The following is a 13,444-nucleotide window of genomic DNA, read 5'->3' as shown; positions in this document are numbered from 1 at the left end:
GAGTGCAGCACTAATAAGAATAAAATATGGGAGGCTTGGAGCGAGGGGTAGGCATATTCATAACACAAAATTGCAAACTTCCTCAAAGGTGATCGTACATAAGCTTAACTACACAAATATCAATACTATTATACCAAAAGGACCATTCTAAAAAGAAAGGAAAAATTAAAAGAAAAAAGGAGGAAAGGTAAAAAATAAAATAAAATCATTGGTTCGGTTATACCCCCTGAGCCAATGAGAAACAAAAATTCTATGGTGTTTGACTGATGGCTCCAGCATCAGGAATCAGAGCAGCATAAATCATTGTTGGAAGATTTCACATTCTTAAGCTTACAATCCTTTAAAGATCTCTGCATGTTAACCAATATTATAATTATACTACACCAGAATGACAGCAATATCACCAGTTCAGGCAAAGCATCATTCATAGGAATTAAGGATTGAGATCATTGCTCCTCTCTGAGCCATTTCTCTAGGAAGACTTTTACAATTCAAAGACTTGTTCAATATGCCTGTTTATTATCACAATCTAATAGTGTTCTGTGTCAGCTTGTGGATTAAGACTGTTATAAATTGCATTTATATCTTTAATCAAGCTGCCGAGATTATTGATTACTTAATAGTAAAACCTATTTCCTTACTTACATGGGATATTTAAAATCAAGTTTGATAATGGCCATTGCTCTCTCAAATATGCTTACACATCAATGCTGACCATCCATACAACTGGAACTTCGAATCTGTGGAAATAAGAACTTGAGAGGGGTTCTCTCCAAGTTAATAGTAACTTTTCATATTCTAAAGGTTCCTTAGTTCTCTATTCTAGCTGTCTTTTGCATGTAGCCATATATTAACATGGGACAATTTTGACAGTCCTTTGGCAAGGCAATTGGGAACTGGCCATTCTATCTCTTAGGTCAATGAATTCTGCCCAAAACATCCTGTCAAATTCAGCTAATGGATACGCAGAATATGTAGAGTTGAGAAGACTGTCAAACTGGACAGCTGGGGAATCATCATGTACGACTATCATAACCAATCAAAAGTCTGGAAGTGGGGCTCGAATTATTGGCTGCTATTATTTAGATGACTATCTTCCTCTGCTATTAAAAATATACAGACCGCATTTCTGTTCTTCATCCAAACAATGTCTTGCTCACCTCTAGACATTTTCACAGGCTATTCCCTAAGCTGACAATATCTAATACCCTTTTGCTTTTATTTGCTCCTTTTCCTTCCAGTGATTTCCCATTACCTATTTGATTTGATTTTCTTTTAAAACATTATACCCCATATTTCTGAAGGGCATGGACACACTTAGTACACTCTCACAGAGAGTCAGTGAAATTCTCCTAATAGCTCTTAGTGTAAGCAAAAAATAATAAACAGTTTGCCAAAATGATCATAATTCGCACAAATAAGTAGGTGAGTTGATGAACATATAGTGCTTTTACTATTCTTCTCTCTTTCTATTCTGCTCTCTTCCTTTCCATTTCTTTCTTAGTCCTTTCCCTTCTAAATTAGCCCTAAAACCTCTAGGTGCGGCAGAACAACTTACTGGTGAGTGGATGGAGAAGGGATATGTGGGTAGTGGTCCAGGACAGGTTGTGGGTGCCTAAGCAGAGTAAGGAAGGCATCCCCATGGAAGGGCAGTCTAATCGGAGATGCCAAATATCAAGGAGGGTAGACTTACAGAACATAAGCCCATCATTGAATACTGGAGGCCAAGCTGTGTCAACAGGGAGTCCATGCCAGGGAACGAGTACAGGGCAGACAGTAGTTTGCGTACCTACAGTGGTTTAATCAAATAAGTATATTTGAGGATAACGGGAGGTGGTTTTCTCATTGTAGAACGGATTTACAAATATGGAAAAGTAAAAATAAACTAGAATAAACCCTGTGGTAATAGATTGGAATTGGAGTTGTTGGTGGGAATACGCACTTACACGTATACACGTGCACACATACATATATATGCCATATATATATACATGTATATATATAGTTATATGTTGAAAATATAGATGTAAACCTAAGAGATATATATTGGATATAGATCAGTGATAGATATCAACATAGTATATGTGAAACACATACAGAAACATTCTCTAGCTTCCTCCACTGAAGGATCTGAGAGCAGTGATACCCCAATAGCAACAAGGAATTAGAGAGAAACTGGGCCTTGGCTTCTAAATATCACTCACTATTGACAAAATAAACACTTTTTGCACCATTGAAAAAACCCCCTTGGAGAAAGCGCTGTTTCCAGTACTGGAGCAGGGAAAGTGTGAGATAAGCCAAGAAATCTTAGTCTGCCAAAAATAACAAACAAAAAAGAAGCACTCAGATAATGATGGGACACAGTAACTAGCTTGAAGAGCTCCCACTAGACAAGCGAAGGTAAGTGATAGTGGTTGATTAGAAGCCGTTGAATAAAATAGAAAATCATGAGTCCAAACACATATGAATAAAGGAACAAATAAATAAGGAGCATATTACATACTTTGAAGTACTTTCTCCACACAACTTTTTTTTTTTTAATTCCAAAGGTAAAAATGGTGAGGAGGACTTGCAAGATTTGTAAAGACTCCTCTGAATAATTGCGCAAAATCAATGGTGAAATGCATGATGTATGCTTACTTCAGGAATTTTGACAACACTACTTTGGTAAAGCCATAAAATGAATAGCGTAAGTAACTGAACAAAAAAAATGTGATCTACTCAATAGAATGTAGTGAGAAAACACAGCACTGATACTTTGATATTCCTTTCAGTGTTATATAATCTAGATATAATCATGAAAGCCAGTCCAAATTGAAAAACATTCTGCAAAATAACTAGCCTGTAATCTTCAACAGGTCATGAAGGTCAAGGGTTGATGAACTGTTTTAGGCTGAAGGAGGAGACTAAGGAAATATAATAACTATGTTTCTTGACGCTGACCTGGATCCTCTGAGAATTAAATGGCAATGATATATCAATGTTAAGTACCTGGTTTTGATGGTTGTACTGGTCATGTAGGAAACAAATACTAAAACATTTAGGGGTGAAGAGACACCAGGGCAGCAATGTACACTCAACTGGCACAGGAAACAACCAAAAAGTTATGTGTACCATACTTGCAACTTTTCTGTAAGTTTGTGATTAAATAATTAAATAAATAATTAAAAATTTTGTTAGGGAACTGAAGATAACCAAGCACTGATTATACTATACCAGTTTCCTAGCACTACTCAGTCTTGTATGTGCCACTGCAAATCCGCTTACCACACTGCACTGAAAAAATGTGTGTAAGTGATTGTTCTCCTGTGATCTACTCTATGTTATATATTTATGGCTCCACTGCTTAAAAGAGTTGATAGCTATGGTTTAGTAGATCATGTTTTGATCATAGTTGGATTATAAATAATCAGCCTTGGTTTGTATTCTTTTTTCCATAAAAGAGAAAAGTTTTGACATGTATTAAAGAACATAGAGAAATGGGAAGCAAGTCTCAGTGCAGAACACAAAACATTTGCATTCCACCAACGCACAGAGTAACTGCACTGGTTTCTTAGAATTATTCAGAGAATTCTTTCCAAATCTTGCAAGTTCTCTGTGACATTTTCTAGAAAATAGGTGGATAAATCATTTAAAATTATTTCTTAAAAAGGAGTCAAATGTAATAAACGAATCCCCCAAACTTGTAAACTATGCTGACAATTTTCTAAGAAACTTGTTTTAGTTGCACCATACTGAACAGGTAATGTTTCCACTATATTCTTCTTTTTGCTAATTGGCAATCTCTAAGATTCCTAACTTTACTGTTTATGGTTCTTTCCCTTGTTAATCTTGTTCAAAACTCTGATGCAACTGGGGCTCAAATTGACTAGAACTCATATACACAGGAAAAAAAATATTAATTTGCCTTTGGGACATGAAATAATCTTATGGTATAACTTTAATACAAAATTTTAATAGCTAGCTGCATTATGTATCCTTCTTCAAATAAAAATATAGTCAAATAAATATATATATATCATGTTTTATATAAATACTATATATGAAATGTCAAAACATGCTGAGGGTAGGATAACTTTCTCTGCTTGCTATTACATTTCTCACCTTGCAACGAGTTAAATAATATGGTTTGATAGGTTCAAGAATGGAACGTTTTCTGTCTTGTATGCCTGTTGCTTATTTTAAGTTAAACATCTTTAATATCCTGATTTTCTCACTGCAACTGCCGTGGGTTGAGGAAAGATTTACAAGCTTAAAACTATATTGAAGTCTAATTTTGAGTTCAGTTTCAGTTGCCTCCAGCCCCACCCCTACCTCCTGCATTATCTCTTCTCGTTTCCATGGACTATTTTATTCTAAGATACTGTGTAATATTAAATTACAATAATAGCAATCAAAGTCATGGGGAGCAAAGGATTTTCGATTGCAGCCCATGCTTGGCTTTCAATAGCCGGCAGAAAGAAAGCCTGAAAAGCTCAACGATTCAGAAAACTTGCCAGCAGACCCCATTGTCCTTTCAGTTTCTAATGACACTGAAGTACTTCCATGATTAAAATTTAAAGGCTTCCCAGTAACCAAGTAATTTGCCCAGAACTCCTTATCTAGCACTCACCAAGAAGACTATGATTTTAATATACTATTAATCAAGCTCCAGCCAAGTTTACCACTGATACTTTCAATTACAGAGAGACTAGCTTCATCGCTCTCAGTATGTATGGATGAGGGGCAATTTTTTTTTCTGATTAGTCAGTTATTCAGCAATGAAATAAACAGCCAACTTGGTTTAGACACACATTACTAACACATTAGTTGTAGATTTGCCAACAAGAAACCAAAACACTGTAAACTATTTTAAACTATTAATCATTTCTAAGAATGATTACAAGTCTGAATCCCTTGGTGTTCACTGTTAACAATGAGTTATTAGTATTTTAAAACCTACACTCATTAAGAAACATGCTGAAATATGCTTTACAATAGAAAACTCAACTAAGGAACTTATTTCAAGAAAATAATGATGGATATATGCAAATATTTCTGTTTCAGTGTTGTTCATAACACCAAATATTTAGAGCAACATAAATATTTAAATAGAAAATTGATTATATAAATTATGGATCATCCCCCCCCAAAACTGAATAATATAAAAATATGCTTAAAAAACTTTTTCTTAATAATATGAGAAATATTTTTATTATATTTAGTGGAAAAAAGGCTGGTTTATTTTGTTAAAATATATGCAAGTACCAAAAACACAAACAAAAAACCTATAAGTATAATCATTTACATATAACCAGTCCTTATCTTTTGATGATTATGAATCATAATTATTTCCTTAATTCTGCATTCTCAACATCAAATACACATTGCTTTGTAGCCAGATAAATGACATTAATTCATCTCATTTTGCAGTTAACAATGCACCTACGTAGCCAAGGAAAAATGGAAGTATGTTGTCCTATCTTTTTTTCTTTCAATGTTTGTATAGTATCATAATGACCATTACACTAAACCACATAATTCCTTACAAAAATAATATCTGGATAGCTATTGTATAATAGTTGATGTTTGTGACAATAATGTAGACTCTGCGTACATGTGGCTTAGTGAATGGTGAAGATGATCACCAAGTTGCCTCGGTAAATTCAATAAAAAACAATCGTAAAAATTTTGTTGATTTATTTTTTTCCATTCAATTTTTGATTTGCTACATGGGAGAATTATTTTTTAATAAAATTAAAGCCAAGGAATTTTACTATGTCTTACATAAAATATAGGCTAACTCTATACAGTAAGTAACTACATGGCAGTACTATCTGCGAGTGAAAATAAGATGAAATTAAAAATTGGCTGAACCTGCATAGATTGAGTTAGAAAATTTGATAATTATACATTATCTTATATTTTGTTATAATATAAATTAAATTTTGATTATTTATACTGACAATGATCCATATAATAATAAGAGAGAAAAATAAATTTTCTGATAAGGGTTTTAGCCAAAGAAATGAGCAACATCTAATTCTGGAGTCATATGATCTTATTATTTTTATGCTAAGTTGGAAAAACCGTAGTGTAATTACAAAATCAGGATTTTAGAGGGAGAAGTTATTCATTAGTATGTTACTGATAATAGCTTGTATTTGTATAAGATTTTACAAAGGGCTTTTAAACAAATTATTGCAAATAAATCGCAGAAAATAATCACTGAACTTTATATTAATAACCATTTTACAGATGAGAAAATTGTTCATCAGAGAGTATGTGAGAAAATGTTCAACTTTAATAATGAGAGGCAAGCAAATAAAAACATGCTACTTTTAATTTTAACCTACAATATTAAAGATTTATTTTGTTATTGTTTTGATGATAATATCTGATACTGTTAGAGACGTGGTAATCTAAGTTTTCTCGTATATCTAAGGAAAAGCAGAACCATTTTGGAAAGTAATGAAGCATAGTGCATCAAATTTCAATGTATTCATACCATTTAAGTAAATAACACCACTTCTGAAAATCAGGCCTAAAGAATTCAACTGAAATACAGGAAGGGTTGACGAGTAAAGATGTCCATTGCTTTATTATTTATAACTGAAAGAAAAGGATACAACTTAATATGTAGTAACATCAAAATGAGCAATTAAATTTTAAAACCATAAATTTATTAAAATTATATTAATAGTGATTTTTAATAGTGAGCCCATTCTTCATGTTACGTAAGATTTTACTACTTACAGCATGGTGATGCTTTTAAAAATATGTAGAACAAAGTTGGAATAAGATGAATAACTTAACTGTAGTTATTCTGCAAAAGTGATATTGCAGGTGATTTTTACAATACTTCTTTGTTGTAGTTTTTAGGTTTTCAACAGTGGGAAAATGTTTTTTTAAACAGGAAACATAAAATTGATTGTGTTTTAAAACTGTAAATTACCTAAATATTCACTGAATTTACTTTACATGGAGCTTGATTTGGCACTATTGACTCCAAAGCAATTTACTTACAAGATGACTGAGACCAACAAAGAGTTAAAGTAAGATTTTCTATAAATGATCATTTAAAATACTTCAAATATTTGATTTAATTTTTCCATAAATGTTAGGTTTATAGAAATATTTGGAAATTTTTAAATTTTACCATGGAGCGAAAAACTGAAAAACAATCATTTTGCAGTTTTAGACATTCATGATGCTTTTAATCTATATGACTACAATGATTTATTACCCAGGTGTGACCAATGACTTGGATTTTGGAAATATTCTGCAGTAGAGGATTCATTAATCCTATTGCAAGTAGACTCACTTTTAAGATCTATTTAGGCTGCGACAGGCACCTAAATGAATTCTCTTTCTTTTTCAAAACTATAGTCTGAGGTTAATAATTTTCTTCCATAATTAAATAATAAGAAGGAAATAGAATGACACATTTTAAACAAATATAAATATACTTTTCATGTGAGCATATATACATGTATTTAAAACATGTAAATGCATAATTGTCAATATTCCTTAACACTAAGGAAACACCATGAAAGATTTCTTGGACTTTTCTAATGAATTCTATACAAAGTTGAGAAAGACTTATTTTTCTGTGAGCTTTTGTTTGACATTATAACAATGTACAAACACTTGTATATAATAGTAGATGAAAAATCCTTAGTTCTAGTGATTAAAAATGTCCAAAAAATAGATTGGAATTAAACTGAAAACATAAAATCACAGATAGTTTGAGCTACTTCCAAGGAAAAAAATTGCAAATTTTACATTTATTATTTTTATCTTTATTCCTTTAAGATACTGGTAACTTTACCTGAACACCAAAAAATAGATCTCTGTCATTTCTCAGGTGATTTAATTATGTATCCTACACTTAAAGTCTCTTTTATCCAGATCTTCCTTTAAAATGTAATAACTAGCTATTTAACTATTTAAAAATATTCTCCATCTCTAACTTCTTAGAAAGTTAGAAGATTATCAGAAGCTACCAAAAGAGGCTACAAATGTGTTTTATATCTACCTTATATAACAAATAAATAATTACACAAACATGAACACAAATATTAAGTAAGTAGGAACGAGGACCTGTGACCTGAAAAACATGATAATTTAGTTCTATGAAAACTCCTTTCGTATTTTACATATGTACTTGATTAAGACATATTCAAGCTCTATATTTCACAAAAAATTTGAATCCCCCTATGAACTGAACCTTCACCAGTATGCAGATTTACTCTTCACGAAGGGGAATTCTCAAATTTTAGAGTGCTAAGTAAATCTTACAATAGAATATTTAGGCAATTGTCTACAGTCTAAAATAACATTGAGCTTCACTCTGTATTACCTTCCCCAAAATGCACAGCATTAACCAATTCTTTTCTGTCAACTAGCAATTTTTGGCAGATCCCTTTTGCATGATTCATGAAGGACCAGTAAAAGGCTAATTGTTCAAATTAATTTGCGTAAATGACTAAGCAAGAGATAACAAAATTACATCTGCACTTGTTTGGCAAAGATTCAATAGCAGAGGCCCTGTACTGCCAGCTGCTTCCAGACAACACTCTTGCAGAAATTAAAAGCTACAAATATTAATTAATACACTTTTTTGGTACGTTAATTTGCACTGAAAGGTTCCGGAGTGCAAAACTGCTGAGAAGATGAACCATGATAATTAGAATTAATGGGATGGATGCATGTTTTTTGCAGCTGAAGTTTTAAAAACCCATGAATGGAACTGGGAACTTGAAACTGACATTCCCATAAATCTCTATGATAATGCAGCTATTAGTATTAGAAGGATTAAGTACTATGGCTCCAGAGTTATCCATCACATGACATGTTATATCCCATCTGTCATTGCAGTAGCTAAGACATGATAGCTGTCCTTGAGGAAGCTGTATGAAAAGCTTTGGGAATTCAAGGAATTGTAGTGATGACTGTCAGACTACAAAATGAATAGCTCAAATCTCTGACTTCCAAACAAATAATAGCCGGCACTCTGTATTTGTCAGCTTAGTACTTTGCAAATACCCTAACCCTCATATCTATACTTAAGTTTAGTTAGGCAATCTGAATTATAGATAGGTCAGATGGGAAAAAAGAGTACTAAAATATCACATATTTTATCTTTAATTCATATATAACTTTAGGAGTGAGTTCCCTGTAGAATAGTTTTTTACTGATTGCATTATTAATTATACATAGAACAAACTAGGAAAATCTTATTGTTGACGTACTAGTAAATATGCTGAAATGATGCAAAGTACTAAGAAGGGAAAATTCAATGCTAAGTCAAACACTGGGTCTTCAGTTTTATCTATTGATTTAAAAATTTTATAGTTCAATAGCGGGCAATAAAAAATAGAATATCACTTTCCACATGGAACTTCACAAATAGTGCTAATGTATGCTACACAGCTAGACATACAAATGGAGAAATTTACTATTTTTTACTTAAAAAATACAAAAATGGAATTTACATTGCTTACAGAATAAATGCAACACAAATTAAAGGACACAGCATCTCAAAGCTAGGAACTAATTGTTTTACAGTAGTCTACTTTGGCACTTTCTAGGAATGCTGTAACCATCTTGGAGTTCTGCATTTAATGAGAGGTTATGGGTAAATAAAAAGGAGTTTTAAGATTTAAATATATATAGTATTTAGAAAATAACATGCTTTAAACCAGGCTGACCTTCTGCACATGGGTGAAGGGAAAATTCTAGATCTAAGAAAATCTATCCTCATTGATATCCAGAATTATACTCTAACATGTTTATTCATTTTATTGTGTGGTTTTTAATGCATATTCCTTGGATAGCTTTCCCAGATATTGTCTTTCTCTAAAATTTTGTGGAAAATTGTATGTATTTTTTTCTTCCTCAAGAAATGCCTGATTGCATTATTATACTATATTCTCAATGGCGTTAAGACCCAAGTTTAAACTCAAGGCTTTGATCTCTTTTATAGTGGATATAATATAAGCATTGCCAGAAAAGCAGTACTTGAAATTGCAAACAGTCATTTACTGTTCTTGGAAAGAGATTTCTATCCTTCCTCGATAACAGTGTACAAGGGGACACTGATGTAATTTCAGGCAGACAGAAAGAAATGTCCAGAAGTGGAGAACAAGGATGCAGAATCAGAAGCCTGAGAATCCTTGGGTAAAAATTGCCTAGCTTAGAGCTGTGCTCAGGTCTTGTGTTTCTTTTGAAGAATGATAAAGAACACAAGTAATTTACTCAGGGGATAAAAAGGTCATGCAGTAATGTAATAGTTTTAAGCATTTGGTAACTCACTGTCATAAAGAGACTATATATTTGACTTTATAGAGAATGTCTTAATGACAGGTTGATGAAGCCTGATGAAACAGCTCCAAGTATGGAATCAGAGAATGTTGTTCAGAGGATAAAGTAAAACTCAGTCATTTGCCTGCTCCAAATCACAATAAAAACATTTCAAATATTTTTTCCCCAACAGAGGCGTTTATAACGTAAAACAGTTTATTCAGATAGATAATCTTTTTTGTAAATTATTTAAATGAGCAGCTAATAGGCAGAATAAAAACTTTTTTTGTTAGAATGGAGAAGGCACATGCCAAGGTGTTTGTCTACTTAACTGGTGAAATCTATGCAATAGATGCATAACTATTTTCTATAAAAATAGTTTTTATAAGTCTTTTAGTAGTTAACTTCTTAAAATTGTTAAAATGTGTGCTGTTTTCTAATTTCAGAATCAAATGTATATTTTAAAAATACTTCATTAATTTATCATTTTTGTGTAAAGTTAAGATGCATCTCTATCTTTAATACTCATAGTTGATTTGAGCCCATTAATGTACTTGTCAGAGTAGTTCAAACATTTCATCAGAGGGCACACAACATTTTCTTCAGTCGGTAATGAGTCTCTACACATATATGTAACTCTAGAACTACATAGGCTCTACTGTTTTGCAGATGCCAGCTTAGCACCGTGCCTGATACAGAATAAGCTGTTGTTTTATTAGGGTAGAATTATTGATGCTTGTCTAAACATGACATTGCCTGGAAAAATGTTAGTTATTTCTATTACTACCTAAAGTAAGTTAATATATCAGGAAACAGCACGTATCACATGCAACAATAACCCAATTTGAAGAGATGCCTATGACACAGAAAAGTACACACAAATATACAAAGAAAGCAAGTACCATGTCGATAATTTATTTTCTTTGGGCAAAGTGACCAAAGTTGAGAGAAAATATCTCTACCGCAAAATAAACATAATTAAAAAAATTAAGGTCAGTATTTTTTAAATGATCAAATTCCTATCATCAGTATCCAATTTCTATTTTACTTTTAATGCCCCATGAAAAAAACAATTCATAAGTAAAACCAAGGAGACTTTTCTCACAAAAATCTTAAGGGGGTAAAACAGTTTTCCTGAATCCATGTTTTCATATTACAATTTCATAAATAAAACAAAACGCATATACACAGCTTTACCCCACTTGGAAGCTCAGAGGCACACAGGTAAAGGGCAAGAAGGTTCGACACTAAGCTACTTGGGTTCCTTCTTTTCCTTTGTTTTTTTCCTTTCCTGCTCATGATCTGAGTCCTCTGCTTGCAGGCAGCAAGAGAAAGCCTGTCATCTAAGAAAAATATTGAACACCCAGGAAGTTATATGTCATCCTTGCACAAGGGGCCATGCTAATTTTCTCTATATCATTAGAAATTGGACATTTGTAACTGAGGGGTCAGGTTCTAAACATCTTTAAAACTCAGTCAATTTAACTACAGTAATTTAAAGAGAATACCTATGAAAGCTTCTAGTTCATGTTCCCGGATCTGGATTCTTGGCTGTTCATCCACTTCTTGGATCTACAACCTAGCTGGAGTTGTTTTTTCTTGGTTTGTTTTTATTTATATTTTCATTTACTTGTAATTCTAAGAAACTTAACTAATACTTACAGCACTATATTCCCTGGGGTCAGCAACATAAAGGGACCACCCCTGCACCCCCGGGTTAAAGCCTTGGCTTCAAAATAAGGCACATGATCTTTACAACCAATTTTAAGAGCAAAAATAATAATTTCCTATCGAATACCTTTCCTTAAATGAATAAAAATACCCACTTTGCTATACTTAAATATCCTAAGTTGCAAATCATGTCAATAAAAGATGGAAAACACCTTTGAATATGAGTTGCACCAAGTTTTATTACATGCATTTAAACAAAATGTTCAGTTGATTAAAATATATTTGAAGAATCCCATTCACACTTGATTCACTCTTCCGCCTGCCTTTACCTCAGGGTAGGTATGCAAGTTTTCTTTTTCTACCTATAACTCTCACACCAACAAAATAATGCTGTCTTTAGGATGTGATTTTATGATCCCTGAATTCTTTACTGCATTTTCTATGATATATTATGAAATGTTCTTTGATTAAGCGAAGTCAATGTCCCATAAGATTATATATACCCCCATAATTGATACCTTAAAAAACAAAGACTTCATTATCCCATTAGTGAATAGGAAAAAAAAGTCACAATCATTAGGAAGTCAAATGCTACCTTTGAGATTTGGGCAATGAAGTTACTTTGAGGGAGAACATCTATCATGAGAGAGACCATTTCTTTATGTGAAAAGCACATAGAATCTACATGGTAGAAAAGTTCTTTACTCATAAGGAAGCCAGAAAGAGTAGAATCCATTTGTTTGTGAGTCTATTTCTTGAACCCTTATCGTTTTGGTTTCTTAAATCAAATTACTGAAATTGGTATTTAGAAATAAAAAGATAGGTTTCACACACAGTCACTAAGGTTATCACTCCATGGAAGAAAATGTCTGACATGGCTAAGTATAAATTGTATAGCATATTAAGAATTCTGACGTTATGAGAAGAAGTGCATTTTAATGCCTACTAATTTCTTGGAAAACAGTCTAGTGAAATTATGAAAAATAAGACGCTTTAAAATTATCCACCAACACAAGGCTATGTTAGAACTTTAACAATCAAAATATCTAATGTTCAGTCCAGGTAGAGAGACTAGCTGTAGGATACTAGATGGAAAGGCTAAAAAGGTACCATATTTCTTCAATACAATGCATTGTGACTGAATGATCTGCCATGATGCCTTTGGCAACTGTTTCTCTGAAGTTCAACTTACAAAAGGAAAATGAATTAACCCTGTTTACCACTTACTGGTAATAACTCACACTGATCTTGCCAAGGAAAGATCTGCTATCAGGTTTCCAATAATCTTAGGTTTTTGTCATCCTAACTCCTTTCAAAGAAAAGCTTTCATTCTTTGAAAGAATATTAGAATAAAATCCCTTTGGAGATAACTTTACATTTCCTATTCATAAGCCCCCAAAAAACAGCACTCCAGAGTAATAGCAGCGGCCTAATAATTCACCACATGTCTGACCACTGATTACCCTTATTTAGAGGAATACACTTAAGA

At 32.6% G+C, this 13,444-nt stretch overlaps 1 long non-coding RNA gene and 1 other non-coding gene across 2 annotated transcripts in view; both read right to left on the bottom strand.

The window, feature by feature from the left end:
- The window catches only part of LOC149748583 (uncharacterized), a 473,818-nt gene that overhangs the window by 259,101 nt on the left and 201,273 nt on the right, over positions 1 to 13,444 (bottom strand). The window lies entirely within an intron of this gene.
- Positions 11,633 to 11,736, bottom strand: LOC115802202 (U6 spliceosomal RNA). Its single transcript, XR_004022600.1, has one exon. It is a non-coding gene; the product is annotated as a U6 spliceosomal RNA (small nuclear RNA).

Source organism: Delphinapterus leucas, chromosome 8 (assembly GCF_059928025.1).
Source record: "Delphinapterus leucas isolate spDelLeu-1000000601 "Yukka" chromosome 8, BTC_Dleu_Yukka2, whole genome shotgun sequence".
NCBI classification, from domain to species: domain Eukaryota; kingdom Metazoa; phylum Chordata; class Mammalia; order Artiodactyla; family Monodontidae; genus Delphinapterus; species Delphinapterus leucas.
The sequence above is the reverse complement of the archived record's forward strand: the minus strand, read 5'-3'. Positions and strand labels throughout refer to the sequence as shown.